General features: G+C 57.6%; 1 protein-coding gene across 2 annotated transcripts in view; it reads right to left on the bottom strand.

Moving 5' to 3' along the window:
* The window catches only part of DAGLA (diacylglycerol lipase alpha), a 59,474-nt gene extending 38,773 nt beyond the window's left edge, over positions 1-20,701 (bottom strand). Inside the window, exon 1 of one of the 2 annotated variants that reach the window (XM_081153058.1) lies at positions 20,596-20,701. The gene's annotated coding sequence lies outside the window, so the exon portion shown is untranslated. The remainder of the gene's footprint in view (positions 1-20,595) is intronic. The other variant, XM_081153061.1, reaches the window with a different exon arrangement.
* Positions 20,702-22,798: the final 2,097 nt, after the last annotated feature.

Below are 22,798 nucleotides of genomic sequence, written 5' to 3'. Positions count from 1 at the left end.
CTCAGTGAGGATCTGCAGCCAGGCTATAACAAGAAAAGGAAGGACCTGGGGAAATGACTTCCCATCTGATCCTGCGTCTTCATCCTAAGATACAGGATTGGCAAATGCTGTACAGTTTCCCCGGGGTTCACTTTCTTATTCCCCCTGAATGCACAACATCCAAGGGTCTTCCATCTCCACCTCAGGAATACAGTCCCACAAAGACCCAGAAACACTGATGACACCACCGCACAGCCACCCTGGGAGGCAGATGGGCAGGAAATTGCCCAGTGTTTTACGAGCACCAACTTGAACCAAGTTCAAAACCTAACCCATCACTGACTTGCCAGTGACCCCGGGGAGTCTCTGAGCCTCAGTTCCTCTCCAGACAACGGAGGCAGGAACAGTGACTGCCTCCTGGGCTGCTGGGGGAGGGCGACTTGGTAAAGGGCCTGTCCTCCAGGTCCTTCCTCCCGTGACCCTGATGTTCTCTCTGCCAACTTCCTAGGAATGTGAGGAGAACAAACAAGATACATGGGAGGCTCCTTAGGAGGAAAGCACTATAAAAAGCCTCAGCAATATGATCACTTCCCCTGAAGAGAGAGCCCTGGGCTCCCACATTCCTGCCCCATGGGCCTCACCCAGATGCTCCAGCTTCCCTCCTGCTCCGGGCTCCCGCCAGTATGATCAGGGGGCAGAAGAGAGCAGGTGGCACAGAGAGGCATTACCCCACCAGCATCTCCCCACCGGGGGCAGAGGGCCCTGGACAGTGAGGGGCTGGTGCCTAGACTTGCAGCATGCTCCCTGCCAGCTCTTCCACTGCCCTCTGCACAGGGCCTCATCTCAGGGCTCGGAAGGACGCATGAGATCATGTCTGGGAAGTGCTCAGAGCTCCTCAGAGAGAAAAGGCCCGAGGGACCCACGATAGGATCAATTATGAATCAATGTGCTCATTTATTAGCGCCTCTGTTTACTGTGGGGCAGACCAGGAATGTGTGGGGCTTAGTGTCGGGTAACCCAGGTTTGGTACTGGGCTTGGCCAGTAATAGGTGTGGACAAGTCACAACCTCTTGGAGCCCCAATTCCTGTAAAAGGGGATAAATAACATCTCAGTGACACTGGTTAAAGTGTGACACAAGCAGGACTGTCCTTACCTGCAAAAGGGAACTCCAAGGGCACCAGCCTCACAGCATCACTATGTGGAGTGACCTCTGAGTGCTTAGCAGGGGGTCATCACTGCTCCTGGGGAGCAGAGAGTTGTGGGACCAAAGGCCTGAGGATGGGGCCACCTGCAATGCTGCCCTGGCTTGCAGATGCTGTGTCTGTCCCCAGGCCTGCCCTCACCCCTGACCAGCAGCAGGAAAGAGGCTTTGGGGCCTGGTGGCCACAGAGACTCAAACAAGTTACAATCCTCTGGAGACCAGCACTCCCCTTCCTCCACCTCTGTCCTGCTCCAGGCTAAGATGTGATGGTGGGACCTGGACTCCCCACAACTAGGAGCCAGAGCTACGTCACCAAGCCAGGCTGCCTCCCCGTACATGGCCTGTTCCCCAAGGGCCAGCATGGGAATGACTAGACAACCTCTTGCTGCCCCCACTTGGGAAGGCAGTCCCCAAGCCTGAGCTATGACACGCTCCAGGCTGCCCTCGGTTTACAGGGCTCTTGGCCCTTGGAGGGCACAGTGCAGCCTCTTGGTGACAGCCTGCTTGTCTGACAGCTACCAAGTGGTGGAGAGACCATGGCCAGAGCAGCGAGTTTGCTAAAGACCACAGTGCAAAGCAGGGTGGACACCCCGTGGTGCTGCTGGGATTCCTCACCCTCCCAGGGCCAGGCAGGCTAACCACAGGGGGCGCTGCAGGGAGGGCAGTGCTGGCTCCCTGCCCAGCTAATGCAGGCCTCTCCCTGAGGTTCCAGCTGTGGGGGAGAAAGGGTTCCCTCTTCCCTGGGACACCAGGTCCACTCGGCCTCTGTTTACCTAATCAGTTCCCATCAGCCCTGAGGACTAGGCCCGTGGCCTCAGGAACTGCCGGCACATTCCCTGGTCAGTGGCTGCCCACGCAGCAGGAGCTCAGTGAGACCAGGGAGAGGATGCTGGAAGCCACTCTCAGGAGGGGAGGCGGAGGGGCTGGAGAAGAAATTGTCAAGTTTCTGGGGCTAATTCATCTGAAAGGGGGTGACGGGAGGGGAAGGGAAGGGTTGGCTGACAGGCAAGCTCTTCTTGCTGGGAGGGAGGGTAGGGGCCATGGACAGGTCCAGGAAAGAAAGTGGCAGATGAGCCTGGTCTTGGGCCATGTGCTCGTCTGCCCCTGGCCACACAAAAGTTCCATTGATGCCGCCCATTGCCCCCATGCCCCGGAGCCAGTGCTCAACACAAGGGCTCCAGAGACTCTCTTGCTCCTGGCTGACCATCCAGCTGCTGCTGCCACTGCTGCTCTGGCATGCCAGGCATGCCAGGCCCGGCACTGCAGTCACATGTCTGTGTGGGTGAAGCAGGCACTGCTGGGGCAGCACTGGGGACCACAGGGTGTGGCAATTACAGGCAGTGCAGCCCTCCTTAGTAAAAGCTGGAAGCACAAAAGCAGTGGACCACCTGCCCGCCACCCTTGCCCAACCCCACCCATCTCCCTGGAGGGTAAGTCCTTGGGCAAACAATGAGCTATGCTAGGATCGAGGAACGGCACAGCAAATGCAGGGCTGGAAAAAGCAAACACCGTGGGCCATGGCTCTGCCGGGCAGCTGCTCTACAGGACAGCACTCAGCTGCTGGGGTGGCCTTGCCTACAGCTGCTGCTGGGGCCCCCAGGGAGAGTAACTTGGCCTTCCCCTCTCACCCCCCCACCCCTCCCTGAGAGGATCCTAAGTGTGAGGTGAGGGGAGGCAGCAACAAGAGAATGGTCAGGGCACAAGTCCTCAGGGAGCAGGGCTTCTAGGCTTGGGTGCCACCCCACCCCTGCACACTGAGCTTTCTCTAGGGACAGGGTATGAAACCCTGCAGGAGGTGTGCTGGGGAGGGTCAGGTTGACCTGGGCCTGGAGCCTTTGCTTGGCTACGATCCGACCGGGCGACTCTGAACAAGTGTCGGGACCTTGGGGCCAGTGATGCCCACATATACAGCTCTTGTAAAGGTTAAATGGGATGAGGCCCGTGTGGGAACACTTAGCGCAGTTTGGCACAGATGACGGTCTCTGTACATGGATGCTCTGCCCAGGGCCACATAGATGTGGGGTGGAGTCCGGGCAGGTCACAGAACAGTGGCAGCACTGTGGAAGTCGGGGCACCACACCCTCCGAGGGCATGCTCACTCAGCTGCTCTGTGGTCCCCTGGCCTCAGCCCCAAGGGGAGACTTCTGGGCTGTGGCTGCACCAGCAGGGGCTGCTCCACCAGCAAAAGTTACTCCACCAGTAGAGGCTGCTCCAGCTGGCCCCAAACTCAAGGCAGCCATGAGCCAGGTCCCAGAATTTCCTATAGCTGAGAAAGGCCTATGCCTCCATGGGCCCCCATACATGGCTTTTGCTTCAGGCGGATCCCACCCCACAAGCAGCCAAAGGAGCACTGTCTCTTCCTGGGGACCCCACCCTGGGGTTGAACAGCTCATGCTGATGAGGCAGCTTGGCCTTTATCTGCTCCTCTTCACACGACAGTCCAGTGCTCTGCAGGGTCAGAGCTCTTCATGCCTCAGTGCCTTTGCATAGACTGGTCTCTTTGCATGGAAGCCTTTCTAAATCTTGCTCTCCTGGGAACACCTCAGCCTCCAGAAGCCTGTCAACCCCAATGCAGACCTGATCAGTGGCCCTCTATTCCTGCCCCAGACACCCTGGTTCCCCACTAGGCTAGGAGCTCCCGGAGGGCAGGGCTGCACCTCTGCCCATGTCCTTGGCAGCCAGCATAGCGCCTGGTGCATAGCAGCTGCTCAAGAAATGTCAAACCAGGCCCTGGGACCAGCTCCCTTGTTCTTCTGAGATCACAAGGCTGGCCCATCTGGCCAAAGGGACTCGTGTGGGAACCAGGCAGGACTGAGTTTCCCTGACAAGGCAGGTGGGGCTCAAGGTCTTCTCTCCTTTGCAAACGGCCTACAATCTGAGCACCAAGCTTCACCTGTCACAGGCAGCTCTGGGCGTTGCTGACTGCCTCCCCATCTCCAAATGCAGAAACCAATGTTAACAGGAGGGGTGAGCAAAGGGAAGGGAAGTGCAACCGGAACTGCAGGGAGAAAGGGAGTTGTGGCTGCCATCTGCTGTGAACAAGATGTTTGGAGAACACGCACTCCTCAGTTCTGAGGTCTCCTAGCCAACTCATGGAGGGCGGGCCGCCCCTCTGCAGATGGGAGCTGGAGGCTCAGCCAAGTCTGAGAGGTGCCGGGGCCCCCTCCTGCCCACCCAGACCTCTGTGCTCTGGTGTGACCTCCTGCTTCTCAAAGGAACTGGAGCCAGGATGCGGGCCTAGGACATGAGTCATATTGCCTCTCCCAGGAAGCCCCCCACAGGCTCTGAGGAGCCAACTCCACAATAAGGACCATAAGACAAAGGTAACCCACTACCTGCCAGAAGGCCATTATCTCCTTCGCCTCACCACCCCAGGGAGGAGGGAGGAGGAAGCAGATTTCGAGAGGGGACCACTGCCCTGCCCCTCACTGCAGAGGCACCTGGCCACCGAGGCCCATCAAGAGAAGGTCCTGGGGCCTCCTCTGTTCTCTACAGCTGGGAGCTTAATAAACAACAGAAGACATCTGGGTGGGAAGGAACCTCCTGGGCCACTGAGTCACACATGCTCATTTTAGGGCAGAAGGTGAAAGCCAAGGATGCAGACTCCTGGCCTAGGCCACACCAAGGTCAGCAGCAGGCTGGGAGCAGGCTCCTATTCAGGGCTGTCTTTTGTCCTTTAAAGAGTCTTCTCTTGGAGGACTGAGGTGTGCTGGCCCTGCCTTAGGGCTACTCCCTCCCCAGGGCCCCTCCTGCTCATGCTGCCCACTCAGGAGGCAGTGGTTCGCCTCAGTGCTCCTGGCCACAGCAGTGGGCCCAGCTAAGAGCTGGGGAGGGAGAGAGCCCTGCCCTCTTGGCTGGGCCCCCAGTTCTGTCACTCAGGAGGCTGGGCCCACAGGCCACACTCCTTCCCTGGCTGCCCTGCCCTGCGCCTGCTCATGGAGGAATTAGTCTGGCCAATGGGGCTGGACATGCTTGCAGGGGGTTAGGCAACCTACTCATCAGAGATACTGGAGCTGCCCCAGGGCACCAGCCAACAGAAACTGCTGCATTTCTGGCCATTCCAGGAGGGTGGGGAGGGGACTGTCAGGGTCCCGAATGTCACCCTGTGAACCTCAGGCCTGGCAGCCTGGCCCCTGGGGGCTGCTGGCCCCTGCTCTTCCAGCCTGAAGAGGTCATGGGGTGACTCTCTCTCCCGCTGGCAACAGGAAGGCAGGGGCTCAGGCAATCACCCAGAACTGTACATCCCACCGCCCCCAACCCAGCGCCTCCACACAGCACTGCTGCTGCTCCACGGGCCTGCTTGCAAGCCTGCACTCCACATTTGTGTCTGCTTGTGCTCCCCCAGCCCCCCACACAGCTTAGCTGCAACACCTCCACCCTGCTGCTGGCTCAGCTGAGGGCAGTGCGCGCCCAAATGCACACAGACTGGTGTGAATTCTTCCGTGAGGAGAGCCTACAGTTGTCCCTTTCTCCAGGGGTCCTTGGTGCTTGGCTGGGTCACTGTGCTGGCCCCACTTCCTGCCTCTCAGTCCCCTGAAGGGTCGCCCTGTCTGCAGATCAGAGATCAATGGCTTCTCTGTTCTCTGGAAGGGAGGCACTGTGCCCTGCGTGGGGGAGGGGCTCTTCCAGGGACACAGGGAGCAGCCCCTCCGTGCTCGGGACCCTCAAGGCCTCCCTGCTCCTCCACGCTGAGAAGTGGGGGCGCTGTGTGGATGGAGAGCTAAGGTCTCTGGAGTGTGAGGGGAAGGCAGCTGGGTGGGGGAGGGGAGGCTAAACGCTCCATGGGGGTCCTGCTCACAGCCAGCCTGGGTCCCCTCAGCCCCCTTCCCAGTTTCTGGGACTCCCTCCATGTGAGTCGCTGTCACCACCCAGACACCTTCACAGACAACTCCTGCCTCAGCTGAGGCACAGCCAGGCCAGGGTGAGTCAGCCAGGGGAATCCCGACACCAGCACCCGCCGCTGGGTGACAGTTCTGCTGACACCTACGGAGTGGGGCACCCAGCCCCTCCCAGCAGAGGGTGAGAGGAACACCCGGCCCCCCCCACACCCATTTCCTGCTCTGAGAGGGGAGCCTGGCAGTGGGAGTAGGAGGAGCCCTAAGAGGCTGCCGTCCTGGGCCTGCACCTTGCTTCTGTGGCTTCTTCAGGCCTCTGATCCCTTATCCTTGTCAGTGGGGAAGGAGGTGAGAGGATGTTCACTGTGGCCCCCGCCAGCTCTTGCCTGGTGACTGTCACCCCAGCTACTGGGTGTCCTGCTTCCCAGGGTCACATGGGGCAGGTTGCGGACACCCACCTCACTGCCGTGGGACCCCTGGCCTACATCTCCTGCCTTGCATGCTGCCCTGGACCCCAAGAAGCACTGGATCAAGGCCATTCCTATGAGGCAAGAGGAGGGGTAAAGAGGAGCGCAGGCCAGGAGGGGACCAGCCTGAAAGCCTGAAAAAGGTGCAGAAAGGACAGGCACAAAGGCTGCTCCCAACAGGATATCCTGTCCCTCAAGAAACCCAGCCAGGTCCCCACAAACCTGCCAGACCGGTTAGCGGCCACTTCATTGCTGCCGGCTATCTGAGGGTGCAGGGGAGGGGGCCTGTGGGATCCTGCCTGTGGCAGTGGCCAGCTGGTCTGTCTCCTGGGAGGTTCTGCCGAATGCCACCACCCTGTTACTCCATTCCCTTCCAGCCTGACTCCTGCCCAGGTAGGGCCACCTTCTAGGTGTGGGTGAGGAGAATGAGGGGAGGGCAGTGTTCTGAGCACGCCTCACCCACTGCCTCAGGTGCTCCAAGACCAGGGGGGAAAAGCAGGCCTGGGGCCTGGGAGTTCCAGCCCAGCTTCAGACACACTCAACAGGACCTGAAGGGGGATCTCCTGGCGATGTCAATGTGAAGATGCCCAGCCCCATCCTGGAGAAGCTCACAGTACAGCATGACCAGGAAACCCATGCTCAGGCCAGAGAGCCCAGAGCTAGGATGCAGGGGACCCCACAGCCGGGACAGCTGCTCCGCCCAAGGCAGACAGAGAAGGCTTCCGTTAGGGCACTGACGGCTGAGTAGGAGTTTACCACCAGGCAGAAAGAGGTGGGAAAGCAAGGCTCGCTTGTTCTTTTCTCCCTACTCCTCCTACCCCTACACAAAGCCCCTCAGAACCCTAGAGGATAATGCACCGTGTGCAGGGGCCTGATCTGGTCAGCACAGAGACCTGCTCCCTCACCTCCGCCCTCCCAGGGCTCTGTGCTGAGCACCACCAGGTGATCTCCCAGCTCCTGCCTATGGGTCCTGGCAAAGCTGGTTTCTGTGGGCTCCCTGGGCCGGGAAAAAACACACTCATGAGTGCACAGAGGGCCATCAGGCTGTTGCCCTGGCACCACAGGCAGACACACGCTTGGTGTTACCTGGGCAGGTATCCAGAACCCCTCCAAGTTCAGGTTGCCCAGCTCCCCAGCTTTGATAGTCCCCTCTCTATGGGTCAGGCAAGGAAAGTGGTCGGGGAGACTCCCATCCATTTCTTAGAAAGAAGACTGAAAAGATGTGATCACACAAATCCCACGGGTTTACTGAAACGTCTTTAAAGCAAATGATTTGAATGGATGAATTTTTCCCACCGTCTCTCCCCACTGAGCCACTCATTGGAAAACAGCAGTTCAAAGGGCTGGACCCCCTGATGGAAATGGGGTCTCAACCACAAAGCCAGGCAGGGGGCACTGGGATAAAGGCAGCTCTGGGCAGGAGCAGGTGAAAAGCAGACACCTAACCACAGGCAGCGCCAAGAGTTCAGGGGAAGCCAATATCAGATCCAGGAACACGGGTGCCCTCGAGCCCTCTACTATCGGCGGGCTTTTCATTTCCCTGCACCTGGCGTCTCCTTTTCTCTGCTCCTCCCGTCGCCCTGCCCTGAGCAGCTGTCTGCACACACTCTCACTGGGCAGCTGGAACAGACAGGTGGAGTTTTCCTGGGCAGCACAAACAGCTTAGAAAACCAGGCAAGGGGCAGAGCGGGAAGGTGTGCGACTCCCCAGAGATCAGAGCTAGAAGGGCCCAGGGGAATCAGACATCAGGCCTCCCTGACTCCCTGAATTTTAGAGTTGAAGACCCTAAGCCCAGAGAGGTACACTGACATGCCCAAGGTCACACAGCTATAGGCCCCTGCCCTGTCCCGGGCTGCATTCCAAGCCTCAAACTCAACCATTATTTCCCAAGCACATCCTATGAAGCCATACTCTGGAACTTAGGTTTAGGAACCTAGGTGACGCCCTGATGAAAACTGAACTTGGCCCCAGAGGCTTGCAAGCTGGGGGGCTCCCCCTCTCCCCACTCTTTCCTCTGTTGTTAAGTGGAGGAGGCACCCTTGCCATCACCAGGGAAGACTCAACGCAGGCAGGAAGGAAACAGCGTGAAGGACTAGGGAAGACCAGGCACGGCCCGGAGGTGAGGGAGACGAGGGTGAAGGTCTCCCCAGCAGGTAGGTCGAGTGAGAGGAGCACTGTCCTGGGAGTCTGGGCCTGTGGCCTGAGGACCCTGGACCAGACATGCCCACCTATGCCTACTTTTTTCTTCTTCTGAGAAAATATATGTTCTCCTTAGAAAATAGAAACCGAGAGAGAAAACAAAGAAAGGGCAAGAAAATAGAAAACGCCCATGATCCCTTCAGGAAATTATTAACTATTAACATCTGTCCAGTCTTTTTTTTCCTATGGGGTCATTCTGCACCTACCGCCCTATTTCACTGAGCTCGAGAAGGTAAACATTTCTCTTCATCAAACAGTTTTCCCAGCCCAGTCTTCCCTCATTACTGTAGAGCAGTCCATGTGCCTGCTGGTGCCCATTAGGCTGTGTCCCACTTGTCCCTCTTCTTGCTGAGAAAATCCTGGCAGCTGGGGGGACCCCAAGCAGGACCCTGCTGGAGCCTGGGGCTCCTGAAGCCTGCACCCATCTAGTGCTCACTCCCACCCACCCCCAGGGCAAAGCTTTATACACAAGGGGTGGGGGAGTATGGAGTGGGCCCTGCCCTCAGCTCTCAAGCAGTGAGTGACTCCTGGGGACTCTCTCACTTGAATGGATAAATGCAGATTCCTAGCGCTCCCTCCCCCCCCGAAATTCTGGATGGGTTGGTCCTAGGTAAGGCCCAGGAGCCTATATTCTGAGTGAGCCCCACCATGGCCAACCCCAGGAGATCCTGATGCTGGGGACTGCCACCCCACACTCGGAGAAGCCGTGCTCCAGGGCGAGCCCACAAGGCCTCTCCTTCCTGAGCAAGCAGAGCGGGTTCAGATTCCTGGGCTCCACTCCCAAAGACTCTGATTCAGGGTGGGGGGAACACTGAGGTTCTGCACTTCTAACCCATTCTCAGGTGGCACTGCTGCTGCTGGCTCATGGGCCACACTTGGGAGTGCTGAACTCAACCCATGTGGGCACCATGGACAGGTGTGGGCGGGCAAGGGCGATGGTCACTTGGCCTGGATGGATAATCACAGCAGAGCTTAGTATGCTCTTCCTGTGGCTCAGACACTCTGCCCCAGCCCTCAAGGTGTGGGCTGTGAGCCATGTCACTAGGAGCTGACCTAGGCCCCCCACTGAACGGAATCTATATTGGCAAGTTCCCAGGTGATCTGTGTCTGCATTAAAGAAGCACTCTGCTGAGTGCTTGACGTGCATCACCCGTGTCCACACGGCGATCCCTCCTTCCGGGCCCACTTGTCTGTGGCGCGGAGCCAGAGCACCGGGCCTGGGTAGGGGTCCCTCCTCCAAAGCCCACAGGCGCTGCCGGGGCAGGAAGTGGGAACTGGGGCAGAGGAACCAGGAGCTCAGTTTGGTCTGAGGACAGTCTTTTTTCTCAGCCAGACTCTGTTCTGCGTGCCTCCTGAAAGGAAGCGGAGAATAGCTGTGCTTGGCCCAGCGAGGCCGGCTTCTTTCAACCTCCCAGTCACTGCCATTTGCAATTACAACTTCAGACGCTCCTATAATTTATACATCCCAGGATGCACTGCTCCAGCTGCTTTTTGACGGGAGTTCATTACCCCATGATGCTTAAACTTTTATAAAGTACTGAGCAGATGGTGGGCTGTGTGCCTGGCTTAGTTACCGCTGCCGGAAGCCTGCTGAATGGGTTCACCTGGGGAAGGGAGGGGCCAGGCTCTCTAAAGGGGCCAAGAAATGGAGAAGGCGGCTCTGGAGAACAGGGGCCCTCCATCAGCCGTTTACAAAACCGTAGGGCAGAGCAGACCGGCAGCAAGAAGCACCACCTGCAGCAGCCCGACATTACTGGCAGGGGGCACGTGGGGTGAGAGGAACGAGCCGTGTGTGCCTGAAAGCCACCTGCCAAGCCCAGAGAGGTGCTGGGTCTGAGGCGGTGGCCACAAGCCACAGATGGGCCTATATGTGGGGAATAGCAGACTTCCTGGGAGGGGGGAAGCTGGTTCTCTCAGCAATAGGGTGTCTAAAGGGGGCCTTCCTTTTGTAGGAACCCGTTCTCCCTGTGGCTCGCAGGGTCTCCAAACCCGATGCAAGGTGGGGGGGACAAGAAGGAATACCCCAAGAGCAGGGGCCAGACAGATGGGGGCCTGGGTCCCAGCCTGCCAGCTGCAAACAGATGACCTCTAGCAGGTTCCTTCAATTGTCCAAGGAAGCTGAGGTCTGTCTACTGTAAACTCGTGTGCTTCCCTGGGGGGGGGGGGGCACCGCCTGAGCGCAGAGCCTAGAGCCAGGTGAGTGCCCACTGAGCAGGAACTGTCACCATTCTCTGCATTAAAAGAGTTGCGCATGAAGCACTTAGAAGGAGCCAGGCAGAAAGGAAAGCCAGGCAGTGTCTGCTACTGTTGCCGTTGTTACACTGTAAATCATCTGTTACCTGTCAGTCACTCACCGGGACTCCCTGAGGACCAGGTGGTAACTTTTCTCTTATTCCCAGCTCCAGGCTCTAAGCTTAGGGCCCAGTGGTGTTAAACTCCCTGAGAATGAGTGCAGGGGAGGTTCTAAGTGGCAGGACTATTCTCTGCTCCACAGTCTGGCCCCAGGCCCAAGGAAGGTGACAGAGGAAGACCAAGTTCTTTTCAAAGGTATGAAAGCAAAACAACCTCTTGAGAAAAATTCCTTGGCTTCCCAGGGGGAAAGACACTCCTGATGTGGCTGTTTTTTCTGGCTCTGGGATTGGGGTTGACTCTGGCCTTCTCCTTCTGCATGTCCTTGGAACCGAGGAGGATGTGCTGTGACTGGGACTTCAGCCTCAGTTGGGGCTTTGTGGCTCCCACAGGCTGGGTTCCCCATGGCCGCCTGCCAGGCTCCCCTTGGCAGCGCTGGCTGGCCTCCTGCAGTCGCCAGGGAGGCTGCCCTGACTGACGGGCTTCCAGGGCTAGAGAGGACAGACAGGGCTCTGGATTTAAGGGTGCCAGTGTTCCCGGCTGTGAGGACAAGTCCTGACCCCTCTGGCATTGCACAATCTGACCCACAGGCCATCTTCCCACAATCGAGGGCAGCGGGGGGGGGGGGGGGGGGGGTCACTGGCACAGGAGGGTTAGAGAATCTCTGAGGAAAGATACTGGCCTAACCCAAAGGCCTAGGGGAGGGAAAGGTGGACAAAGGAAAGGCAGCCGAATGGAAGAAGAGCCAAAGGGAAGGAAACCAAATTAGGAAAGGAGCCAAAAGGAGCTGGGGGGCTGGGGGCCGGGGGCCTGCCTCAGAGAGGGTTGGGCAGGAACAGAAGGGGTAAGATGCCAGAGGGACGGTGGGACACTGCCAGCTCTGAGAGGACGCCCGGAAGCCCGAGGGGAGTGAAGGATGCCCAGGGCCCAGCCTGCCTCCCAGGCAGGCGTGGTGCTGGGGCTGCCTGGCTGCAGAGGAGATGCAGCCTCGGGAGAGGGAGGGTTCTCTTAGCTTAGCACCGGTCTGGGCAGACAAGGAAGAGTCACAAGAAATAATCCTGAGAATTAATAATAGCAGGAAACATTTGAGAGCCTGAGATGGTCTTGGCATGGGGGGGGGGGTGATGACACGACACGCTTCCTAGGTGGTATCTCGCTTGATCGGGACATCCAAGTACTAACCAGGCCCGACCCTGCTTAGCTTCCGAGATCGGGCGCGTTCAGGGTGGTATGGCCGTAGACTCGCTTGATCCTGACAGCAGCCCAGTGTGCCATGTTCCATTAGATCCCCCACTTTAAAAATGAGGAAACAGGCTCAGAGAGGTTAGGTGGCTTGCCCAAGTAGTAGTGGGCTCCAGTAAAGCTCCGTCTTTACACTATAGTCCATGCCACAGGCCTGCACTATGCTGAATTTAAAGAGAGAGAAAGAATGAATCAGAAGTGGATGACCAAAGAGACTCAGAATGGTTTGGTCTTGGAGACAGAAAGACCTGAGTGGGTGAGGTGGGCAGGTGCTGACTGCAGGTAGCACAGTGGGGATGACTGGCCCCTGTAGCTGAGACTGACAAGGCCACGGGAATCCCCTCAGCCGCTGGGCCTAGGGCTGCCGGAAACTGCAGCAGGACAGCTGCCCCAAGGCAGTGTAGGAGCTTGGATGAAGTGGAAGTCAGCTGAAGGGCGTGCCAGGGGAGCCTGATGTCATCCCGCCTGCAGAAGGCGGAAACTTGGGAAGTGAAACAAAACGTCACCTAACAGCAGCCCGGCCACAGATTTCCAGCAGCAATGCCAGGCATGCCTCGTCCCCATCTACCATCTGAGACCTCTGCCCTCTTCTTCAGGGGCCGGGGCCGGGGGCACCCTGGCAACAAGCGTCATGCTCCCCAGGCCCAGCTCAGTACAGAACCGAGCTCGGCATAAAGCTGATGAGAAAGCAGAGGATCCCTAGCCAACGCCCTGGGAACCCTGCCATGGAGAGGCCGACAGTCTCCCCGCTTTCCGGAACAACAGCCGCAGGAGGGCTTACCTCTCCACCAGGCTTTCCTTGTATTTGGAGGGGTGAGGGGAGGTCCTGGCGGCTGCTTGGTGAGCTATCCTTCCTCACCAAACCCAGCATGAACCGACCTAGTTAGGCCACCCAGGCGTGTAGGAGAGAGGAGTGGTGGGGTCCACAACCCCAGGCAGGCCTTTGCACTGCCACACCCCCCCAAAGCTTAGAGTGGGAGAGACTGCCACCAAGGGCCCAGGTCAGCCAACCAGGACACCAGACTGAGGCTGGGAACTCACTCCTGCCCAGCTCTTTGTGCAACAGGGTCCTCGAGCAAGTCCTTGCCAACCGGCAAGCCATGGACCTCACTAGCCTGTCTGGGCAGTTCAGAGGGTGGGTGCAGAGGCCCTGGCCTGGGTTTATGTGCCTTAAGCATTCCTGGCCTTCCTGCCAGCTCTTGAATCTCATACAAGAGCAACTTTAATCCTTGATTAGCACAGTGTCTTTCCCATCCAGCTTCACCTTTGAACACAGGGACAGTCGGTGAAGAAGAGAGAATAAATATCATTGTTGCTATTCTACAAATGGGGTAACTGAGGCTCAAAAGGGCTGGGTGACTCATCTGAAGTTGCCCAGCAGAGCCAGGGGCAGAATCCAGGCCCGGCACCCTCATATGCCTTGTTATCTCCCTAAAATCATCATCCTGTGTGAGTGGGCACTCCTGGTCCCCACAGCAAAGGAAGGGGCCCTATGCAGACTAGCACTTCAGGCCAGACAGGTGAGAGTGGACAAGCCGTTGGATAAATACACAGATATCTGATGAACACACAGGCCCAAAGAGATGGAGAGAGAAGGGAAACACAGGGAGAATCAGATAAGCATCTCAAGGCTGCTGGGCTCCAAACCCCGGCCCTGCTCCCTATTAGCTGAGAGCCTAGAGCACATTTCTCAACCTCATCTGTAAAATGGGCTCACATTTGCTGCCTCTCGGGTGGTTATAAGGATTCAATGAGCTAACGTATGAACAGTGCCTGGCACGGTGCTACCTTGCCTCTGCTGTTAGTCTTCCATGAGGACTTGGATTAGTGAGGGGAACAAGTCACCAACATTTAACACACATACTCTCGGGGGCACGGGGGCTATGCCCCTAACAATGTTAAATAGGACAGTCCTGGGGTTCAGTGAGACAGGAAGAAGGGCTTAATGGGAGAGGTGGGCTGTGTGGGGTCTGAAGGAGAGGTAGGGCTTGGAGAGGAGAGGGAAGGCTCCTGGTAGAAACACTGGCTCCTCACCTACTTGGTATGTCCCTGGGCAGGCAACTCAACCTCTCTAAGGCTCCTGTAAGACAGGGGTTGGGGGGATGGGGGAATGGAGGGAATGCCTGCTGCAAGGAGTAAATGAGATCCTCTACCTACTGTGCTGGGTTCAGTTCCTCCACATTCACAAAATAAAAACTATTGTTATTATTACTGTACTTCTATTTTGTGGCTGAGCAAAGCCTCTGGGAGACAGATACGCTGGGGCCTTCCCAGATCCCCAGACCTGAAATGGTTTGACAAAAGCCTTATGCAGGGCTCTGTCCTGGGGGTGGGGGGTGGGGGCAGAGGTGCAGCCCCACAGAGCTCACTCCGCCAAGTGGTCTCCCAGCGGGAGCAGCCATGCGCTAGGAGGTGCTGGGCGGATGGTATATAATGAAGGGACATCAATAATAAATTAACCTCAAGTAAGTCCAGGAACATCAATCATAAATTAATTAAGTGGCTCCAGAAGAGGAAACAACGAGGGGCCTCTTCAGGATGAATGCTTCACCTTACAGGGCCGAGGCCCACCCTCCCCGACCCTCCCCACCCCGCATCTCCAGGTGTAGGAGTCTGCTCCCAAAACACAGGTGGAGACTAGCCCTGTTCTCCCACCCACCCCACCCCCGGCTCAGAGAACTCTCAAATGCTGCAAGGGTTTTGATGAAACTTCCCAGAATAGTAACCTCCTGGGCTGAACTCAGGCAGGCAAAATTTCAAGGGGTAATTTGGTGAGGAAACGATCAAACGCCTGGAAGTGAGTGTGAGGAACGCTGGAACCCCTGGGCAGGTCCTCGGGGATAGCAGCCTTGCGGCAGCACGAACAGCCTCCTCGGGATCCCTGAAGGCCTCCACTCACACTCCTGGCCTGGACACCAGGAGTCAAAGCAGCTGAGAGTCAAGTGTGGGAAACGCGTCCCAGGTGGGACTCCGAGGCCCTACCCCATGCCTGCCTCTTATAGGCCAAACTGACAAATCTCATGGCTCCCACCTCACCCCCATAACCAATCAAGTTGGTCTCTCCCCTTCCCTCCCCAGGGTGGCTACTGCCCAGCTTCAAGCCCTCCTCACCTGGCACCTGCCCTAGCTGCCAGCTGGCCTCCCCACTCCTGTCCCCCAGTGCCTCTGGCACCTGCTGCTGGATACCTCTCCCTGGGGGCGTGAGCCCCACACTCTCGCTCAGAGCACTTCAGTGACTGCCCATGACCACATCCACCCTGCAGTCGTGGCTCTTGGGGGACCCAGCTCCAACTCACTTTTGCAATCTTAGCTTTCATTACTTCCATTTCCTGCACCCAACTTTCAATCCAGACCACAAACGGTCAGAGCCTTGCTTCCCCCGACACATCCCCCCATTGCGGCGGCTTCCTCTACAATCACCCGCATGGCCTAGGTTAAAGGCCATCGCCACCCAAAGTGCCCCCGATTGCCCTCAATCGAGTCCCTGAACCTCCTCTGACCTCCAGTGGCTCTGCCTCTTGAAACTGCAGTGCTGACCTTTATGTCCATCTCTACCTTCTCAACAGGTTCGGGACACCTCCAGGGCAGAACCTGCACCTCCTTGGCTCCGGAACGTGCAGGTCTTCATCATGGCCCTCACCAATACCAACCCTCAGTAGGTGCTCAGGAAATAACTACCCATCAGACCCAAGTGGAAACATTCCCCAGGGACAAAGACATTATTCTGTATACAATTCTGTTGACAGATCTGCAAGATTCCGTCCATGCCAAGAGTAGGGTGGAGTTAACTTCTCATCAGGAAGAGGGACATGACCAAGTGTGCTTGTTTTGTTTTTGATTATGAGCTCTCCACTCACCAGGCATTATCAGGGTGTGGCATTCTTACAACCACCCTGGAGGTAGGTTTTACTGTCCCCATCTTACAGATGAGGACACTGAGGTGTAGAAAGGTAACAGGATTCAGATCTGGGCCTGTTTGACTCCAGAGTCCCAAGTCATAACGCCCGTGGACTACAATGCTATCTTCTGTCACCCTGCTGTCCCCAACTGAATTCCATCTGGACTTGAGGAGGAGTGGGGAGCAGACGTGTGTGAACACATCCGGGTGTTTGAGAGCCACACCTCCGGCCTGGGCTTCCTTCGAAGGAATACTGAGAAAGCAGAAAGGCTCCTCTTGCAAGAATCAATGGGAGAAGTTAAATCCGCCCTCTCAGCCCACCGGGGAGCTGGAAGGCGGCCTCCCCGCCTGCTCCCACAGTTCTCTCCTGCTGCTCGGAGCCCAGCAACGCCCCGCTCCGCACACCCACTGACACCAAGCCAGCCAGACACAGAAGCCCACGAGTTCCCACACCGCCAGGCGCTCCACACCCCCTCAGCCCTCACTTCCCATGGAAACACTTACGGGCACACGTGGCTTCACACATGTGCCATCCCTGGGCAGCCCTTTGGCCGTGACAGCTCCATGCTTACTTATCTCAACCACGATCTTGCGGGGGACTTGGGCATTCCTGCCAAACACCCTCACCTGCGGCCACACGGCTCCCCTCCACATCAGCTTCCTGGACCCCCCTCCTCAGTGGCCAAGAGGTCCCCCTGGGCCAGGCGGTTTCCTGCATCTTCCTGGCCTACACACACTCCCCTGCCCAGCCCAACCAAAGTTAGTACCACCAAGGAGAAAAGAAAATCAAGACAGATAGCCCTGACCGCTGGGGAGGTAACCACATCCTGCCATGTCCTGGGGCTAGCGGTTCTTAAAGATTTATCTTCCTCTGACCACACGCTCATTGATATTTCCCCTGGCGCTACTTGCCCAGTCCACTCGAGTGTAATGTAAAGCTATTCCAGTAAGAAACTGAACTCAGGTGGGGCACTGGGCCAACAGGTGACTAAGCCCTGAGGTGCCCCTCTGGTCCCAGGAAGAGCAGGGTGGAGGAGTGGCTTCCGCGACAGGCTGTGCCTCCAGCCATGGCAGTGGTCTGGTGCTCTCAGCTCTGGTCCAGAAGCCTCTGTCCAGAGATGCCTGATTCCCCAGCACCCCCGAAGCAGAGCAGCTGGGCACCGTGATTTATGAGCTGAGGAAGGAAAGATTGCCAGGAGCTGAGTTAAGCAACTTTTGGAGAAACATGGACAAAGAAATGGGAATAGGACTGAGGACCAGAGTTGAAAAAATCCTCAGCTGCTTGCCCTCGATGTCCACTCCCACGTTACTAGCCTGTCGCAGCTAAAATCTGCTTAAAGTCAGCACCTGTGCACGACAAGGACCAGTGACTCGGGTGGGCTCCCTACTGCCTCCAAACCCGAGGTCTCAGAAAAAAGCTCTGCTCTGCTCTGGGGGAACAGAGGCCAGCTCCTCCTCTCTGACCTGCCCCAGCCACCATCCAGCTCTGCTGTGCAGAGTCCCAGCATCCCAAGCAGATGGCAAGGGGTGGCTGCAAAGGGCTCCTAGAGCCCAAAACCATAAGGCTGAACCGCAGATCAAAACAAGCAGGCGGAGGTGCGGAGGGTGAGCGGAGGGGACATGAACGCTGAATTTTCACAACAGGGAGATCTGAAGCTTCCTCTTACTGGACTTGCACTTAGGAGAGCTTTCCAAGGAGGAATGGAAACGTTGGCAACTCCTGGGAGGCAGAGAAAGGCACTGCAGAGTGTGAGGGACAGGCCTCTGAGCCCCTCTGACCAAACTGGGAACAAATGGCGAAGGGGAGCCACTGGGCAGGGCGAGTCCCATAGCGTAGAAAAGTCAGCTGGGTGGGGCCATGTCCCCATTTACCCACATGGCTTGACACTGCCGCCTGACACAGGGCAAGAACTCTGCCTTGGGGAGGAAGCTTTTGAAATGGGTTGCTGGCTAAGACAGACACTCCCTGGAATGTTCAAGAAGGGGTTTGATAGAAACAGGCCTTCCAGGGCAAAGCCTCCTAGCTGTGCGGGTCTGTAATTCAGACTCTGCAGCCTGTTGTCAGGAACTAGACCTCGGCTGTGGCAGAAGGCACAGAAATCTGCAGCCACCCTCATCTTCCCAGCCTGGGAAGGCCCTTCAGATGGAAGTGGGCCCATGTCAGGAGAGATGCCCTGGGGAATTCATGCCACACCTGCCTGCCCTTGAGGACCCTCTGAGGGAGCCCACAGCCCCTTCTCCTTGCCCACGTGTCTGAGGGCATCACTCATGTTCCCCAGTCCCCCTACCATCCAGCCTTAGCCTCCCTCACAGGGCCACATAGCCCGGGGTCCACCTGGTGGCTCTGACCCATTTTGCTTTCCTCAGGCCACAGTCTCAAAAATGCTGATGTGACAGCTCCCCACCCCCACCCTCAAAACCCAGAGCCAAAGGAAATTCTCAAGACAAAACATACATTTCCAAGACTCCCTCCCACATAGGTACCCCAGATCTGTCAGCCATAGACACCTCCCAGCCCTGCATGGACCTTGAGAGGCACGTCTGCAGCCGAGTGATGGGCCTCCTCTTGCCCAGGCCACTCCTGCAGGACTCCACAGTCGTGCAGCCACACTTAGGACTCAGCAGCTGACTCACATCGCCAACAGATCCCACTTTCCCCTGCCAGAGCCTTTACACTCAGGGCCTTTAATTCCCTACGACAGGTCCTCGACCTTCTGGCTGTCTTCCTCCCTAGTCACATTCTACGCCTCCATTTCCCATCCCCTCACAGCCTGAGCTCTTTACCTGAAGAGAATCCCTGATGTGTGCACAGCTTTCACTGTTTACCAAGGGTTTTCATGGGCACCATCTCCTTTCACCCTCTATGACCACCTGGTGACATAACTCTGAGAGGTAAAGCCACCTGCTCAAGGTCACACAGCCAAGACTGGAATTCAAGTTTTCTGGCTCCAAATATACTGGGCAATGCTCCAGCTTTAAGGAACCTCAGCAGCACCTCTAAGCACCAACCTGAGCAAATGAGCTGCCACCTGCTACCCTAGTCCCCCATACCCTCAACAGCGTCTTTCTGGATTCCTAAAGGCCTTCCCCAGACTCAGCCCAAGCTGAGCTCACCCCATTTATTCTTCTACCCTGATTCCACTTTCCTCAGAGATCCACAAAGACCTAAAGATTTCCTCCACATCCTAAGACTTCTCTGGGGGTCTGTAAATCACCCCTCTGTGAAGCATAATACCATGTGACACCGAGTGAGACCCTTACCTGAAGCTTTCCAAAGACCTGGCGGGAACAGACACAGTGCTAGCGCCCTCCCAGTGGCTACAGACTAGTCTTTCAAGCACTGCCCAAATGATCCTCTGGACCCAGAGGCTTCCCAGCATCCAAGAAGACAGGCCACTCCCAGACACCCTGGGAAACCATCAACCTAGGAGAAGGCTGGGCCTGTAACTACAGATAGGTGGTGTGCCACACCTCTCCCAGCCCGCTGACACAGGTCACCCCTCAGCCCCGTACATTTCTCAGGACACATGTTCACGGAGACCGATCACTGCTGAGAACCATCCACCTCCCTTCTCCAAAGCTGGATCCAAATTCATGAGCCGAGGTCAATGCCAGTGCCCGGGCAGATCTCCGTCTGGGTCACTATCAGGGTCCTCGTGGTAGATGCATCTCCTGGCGTCCCCCTTTTACGTCCATTATAAAGGACACCAACCTTCTCCCAGTCTTCTGCTTCCCCAGTCCAGTGTACCCAGCAGGCATTAAAGGGTCTGGTGACACAGGCAATGGCCCCTCTTCATCACCAGAGTGGGAGGGTGGACATACACCCTTCCCATCCGGCTGGGTCTGAGGGCCGCGAATCTGCTCTCACTGGGCCTGGCAGGCCCCTGCACCGCACTCTGCCAAGGCCATTTCTCACAGTTGCCAGGAACTCCTGTCACGCCGAGGACACCGATTCTTCAAGCCCCAGGTGCTCTCTGTCCAGATCATGTAAGGCCAGAGCAACCCAGCATCCCAGCAATGGCAGCATTTCCTTACACCCATGCCAGGGGCACCACCAGGCGCCCACGAGCTGGCTACCGCCGCCTTGCAATCAGTCCGAGCGCTGTGCCCACCACCTCCCTTGCACAGGGGCTGCGCCCGCCTCACACCTGGGCGGCCACCATCGCACCGGGGTGGCGGCGAGGCTTCTGACAGCCGTGCCAGGAAAACCACGCTGCCTGTGCCAGACCCACGCTGCCCACGCCCGTGCCACGGGTGTCACCATCCCCGCGCCGGCGCCCGGGGCTCCACGGAGCTCACACCTGCCACGGGCGCGCGAGGCAGCCGCACCTCCGCCCGTGGCCCCGTCAGCCGGCCACCACGCGCCGGGACGCTGCCCCGCCGGCCACGCCGCGCGCCGCGCCCGCGCCCAGGGCCCCGCTTACCTCCCGCCCTCCGCAGGGCTCGGCCCGCCGCCGCCGCCGCCGCGACCGCCACCTCCATCCCGGGCTCCCCGAGGCCCCGATTCACTAACGCCGCTTCCGCAGGGCGCCGGCGCCGGCGCGAAGGCCGCCTCCGCCCCCCGGGGGACGCCGCGTCCTTTACGTAAACCCCACTCCGCCGCCAGCGGTGACCATGGCGACGACCACGGGGCGGCAGCGCCCCCTTGTGCCAGGGAGGGGAGCGGCGCCGAGGCCGGCGCGAGCGGAGTCCTTCCCCGCGCCAGCCCGGGCGCGGGGGCGGTGGGCGCGGGGCTCCGGACGCCGCCCGGGCTCCGTGGGCGGCCGGGAGGGGCGGGACGGGCCCCGCTGCCTGCGGGGAAGCAGCCTCCTCGGCGCGCCTCCCTCAGACCCCGCGTGACCGGGCTGAGCGTGGGAGAGGCAGAAAAGCAAGTAGGATCCGTGGAGGACTGGCTCGTCGCGGGAGGAAAGGGAGAGAGGAGTTCCACCTCCCGGGGTCACCGAGAGCTCTTTGAGGGGCTGGAGCGCTTCATCCGTGTCCGCCCACCCTCACCCCACCCCCATGGGACCCAGCATGGTGCCCGGCACCCAAGGGGGCACTGGGCCAATGCTGAATTCCTGGGAAATGAAAATCCCCGTCCTACTCCCGCCCCCCCCCATTCATTCAGCTGCGAGGCGCCGCACACCTGCCCGAGCGCTCCCCAGCCGAGCGCTGCGGGCCCCACGTGGGGTGCTTCGCGGGCCGGGGGCGGGCACGGGGACAAGCGGGACCCAGGGCCTGCCCTCCAGGGGCTCAGCTGGCAGCACCCGCCGAGGGGCGCCTCATCATCTCAGGGGGGCCCCAGCTGGGGCTCGGGCCGAAATTCGCCAGAAGCCAAAAGGGGAATAGCATGTTTCTGCAAGGGAAGCGCCTCGAAATGTTCTCAGGGCCCTGTTGTCACCAAGAAAACAGGGCAGTGGGCAGCAAGCAGTTCAGTGCAGGCAGGAGGCCCGGCCAAGCGTGGGCAGGTGTGTGTAAGAGGGATGGGGGTGCAGCCTCAGCCCGAAAGCCACCTGCGCTTCTGAGTTTAAGGTGAGACTCTGAGGCCAGGGCCGCCTTCCTCTCTGCTGAAGCAGCAGCTGGGAGCTGCTTCTAGAAGGAGTTCTGTGTTGCCTGTGGTTATTTTGATGTCAAAATGCAGCTTACATTAAAAAAAGAAAATGGGGGTGAAATGCTAGACAAATACTGGGTGGGGCACCTCAGGGGATTCAGGGAAGAGTTGAACCCTCCCAGAGCCAGGGAGGACGGGGTCAGGAGAGGCTTTAAGGACTGATTGTAGCATTAGCAGTTTAGGGACCTTCTTTCTAGATCATTGCAAATAATCAGAATCGAAACTGCCAGACCTAATGTCCCTTGGTTCAAAGTTCTAGATCCCCAGAAGAAAGAATCTTAATGGTCCAGCTTGGGCCATGGTCAGTCTGCTATGGCCAGGGGAGGAGGTGCCATGTAACACAGCCGTGTCAGCCCACTCCTCCATTAGTGAGGGAAGTTCTCAGAGAAAGAGGAATCATGACTTGAACAGCCAGTCCAAAAATGGGCTACTACATTCCACCCCTTAGCTGTCCTGTGCACACAAATTCACACATTCCTCTTCCCATTCAATCAAAGTTGTCCTCACCAAGCAAGTTCCAATAGTCCCTGTTCAGCCACCTCCAGACTTGATGTCCTGTTCAAGATCCAAGTCCGAGATCTTTGCGGTGGTGTTCATTCATGTCTCCTCCAGTTCTATGGGCGATCCCATCTGGGCCTTTAACAACTAAATTAAAGGGTAAATTTAACCATCAACAATATGGCCTTTGAACTCTTACTACTCACAGCTTGGCCTTGGCACCATCTGAGACCTTGTTAAAAACACAGAATTGAAAGGAGGTAGGGGGAGGTTGAAGATGGTAGAGGGGGATAAATGGTGATGGAAGGAGACTTGACTTGGAGTGGTGGACACACAGTACAATATACGGATGATGGATTATAGAATTGTACGCCTGAAACCTGTATAATTTTATTAACCAATGTCACCCCAATAAATTCAATAAAAAATGAAAAAACAACGTATGAGTGTGGTACTGAGCATTATCATTAAAAAAGAAAGGAAACAAAAAACAAACAAAAAATGCAACATCTCAGGCCCAAGAATCTCTGGCGATTAAC

This window comes from Miniopterus schreibersii (genome assembly GCF_964146895.1).
Source record: "Miniopterus schreibersii genome assembly, chromosome: 12".
Taxonomy (NCBI): Eukaryota; Metazoa; Chordata; class Mammalia; order Chiroptera; family Miniopteridae; genus Miniopterus; species Miniopterus schreibersii.
This window is presented reverse-complemented; position numbering and strand designations above follow the sequence as displayed.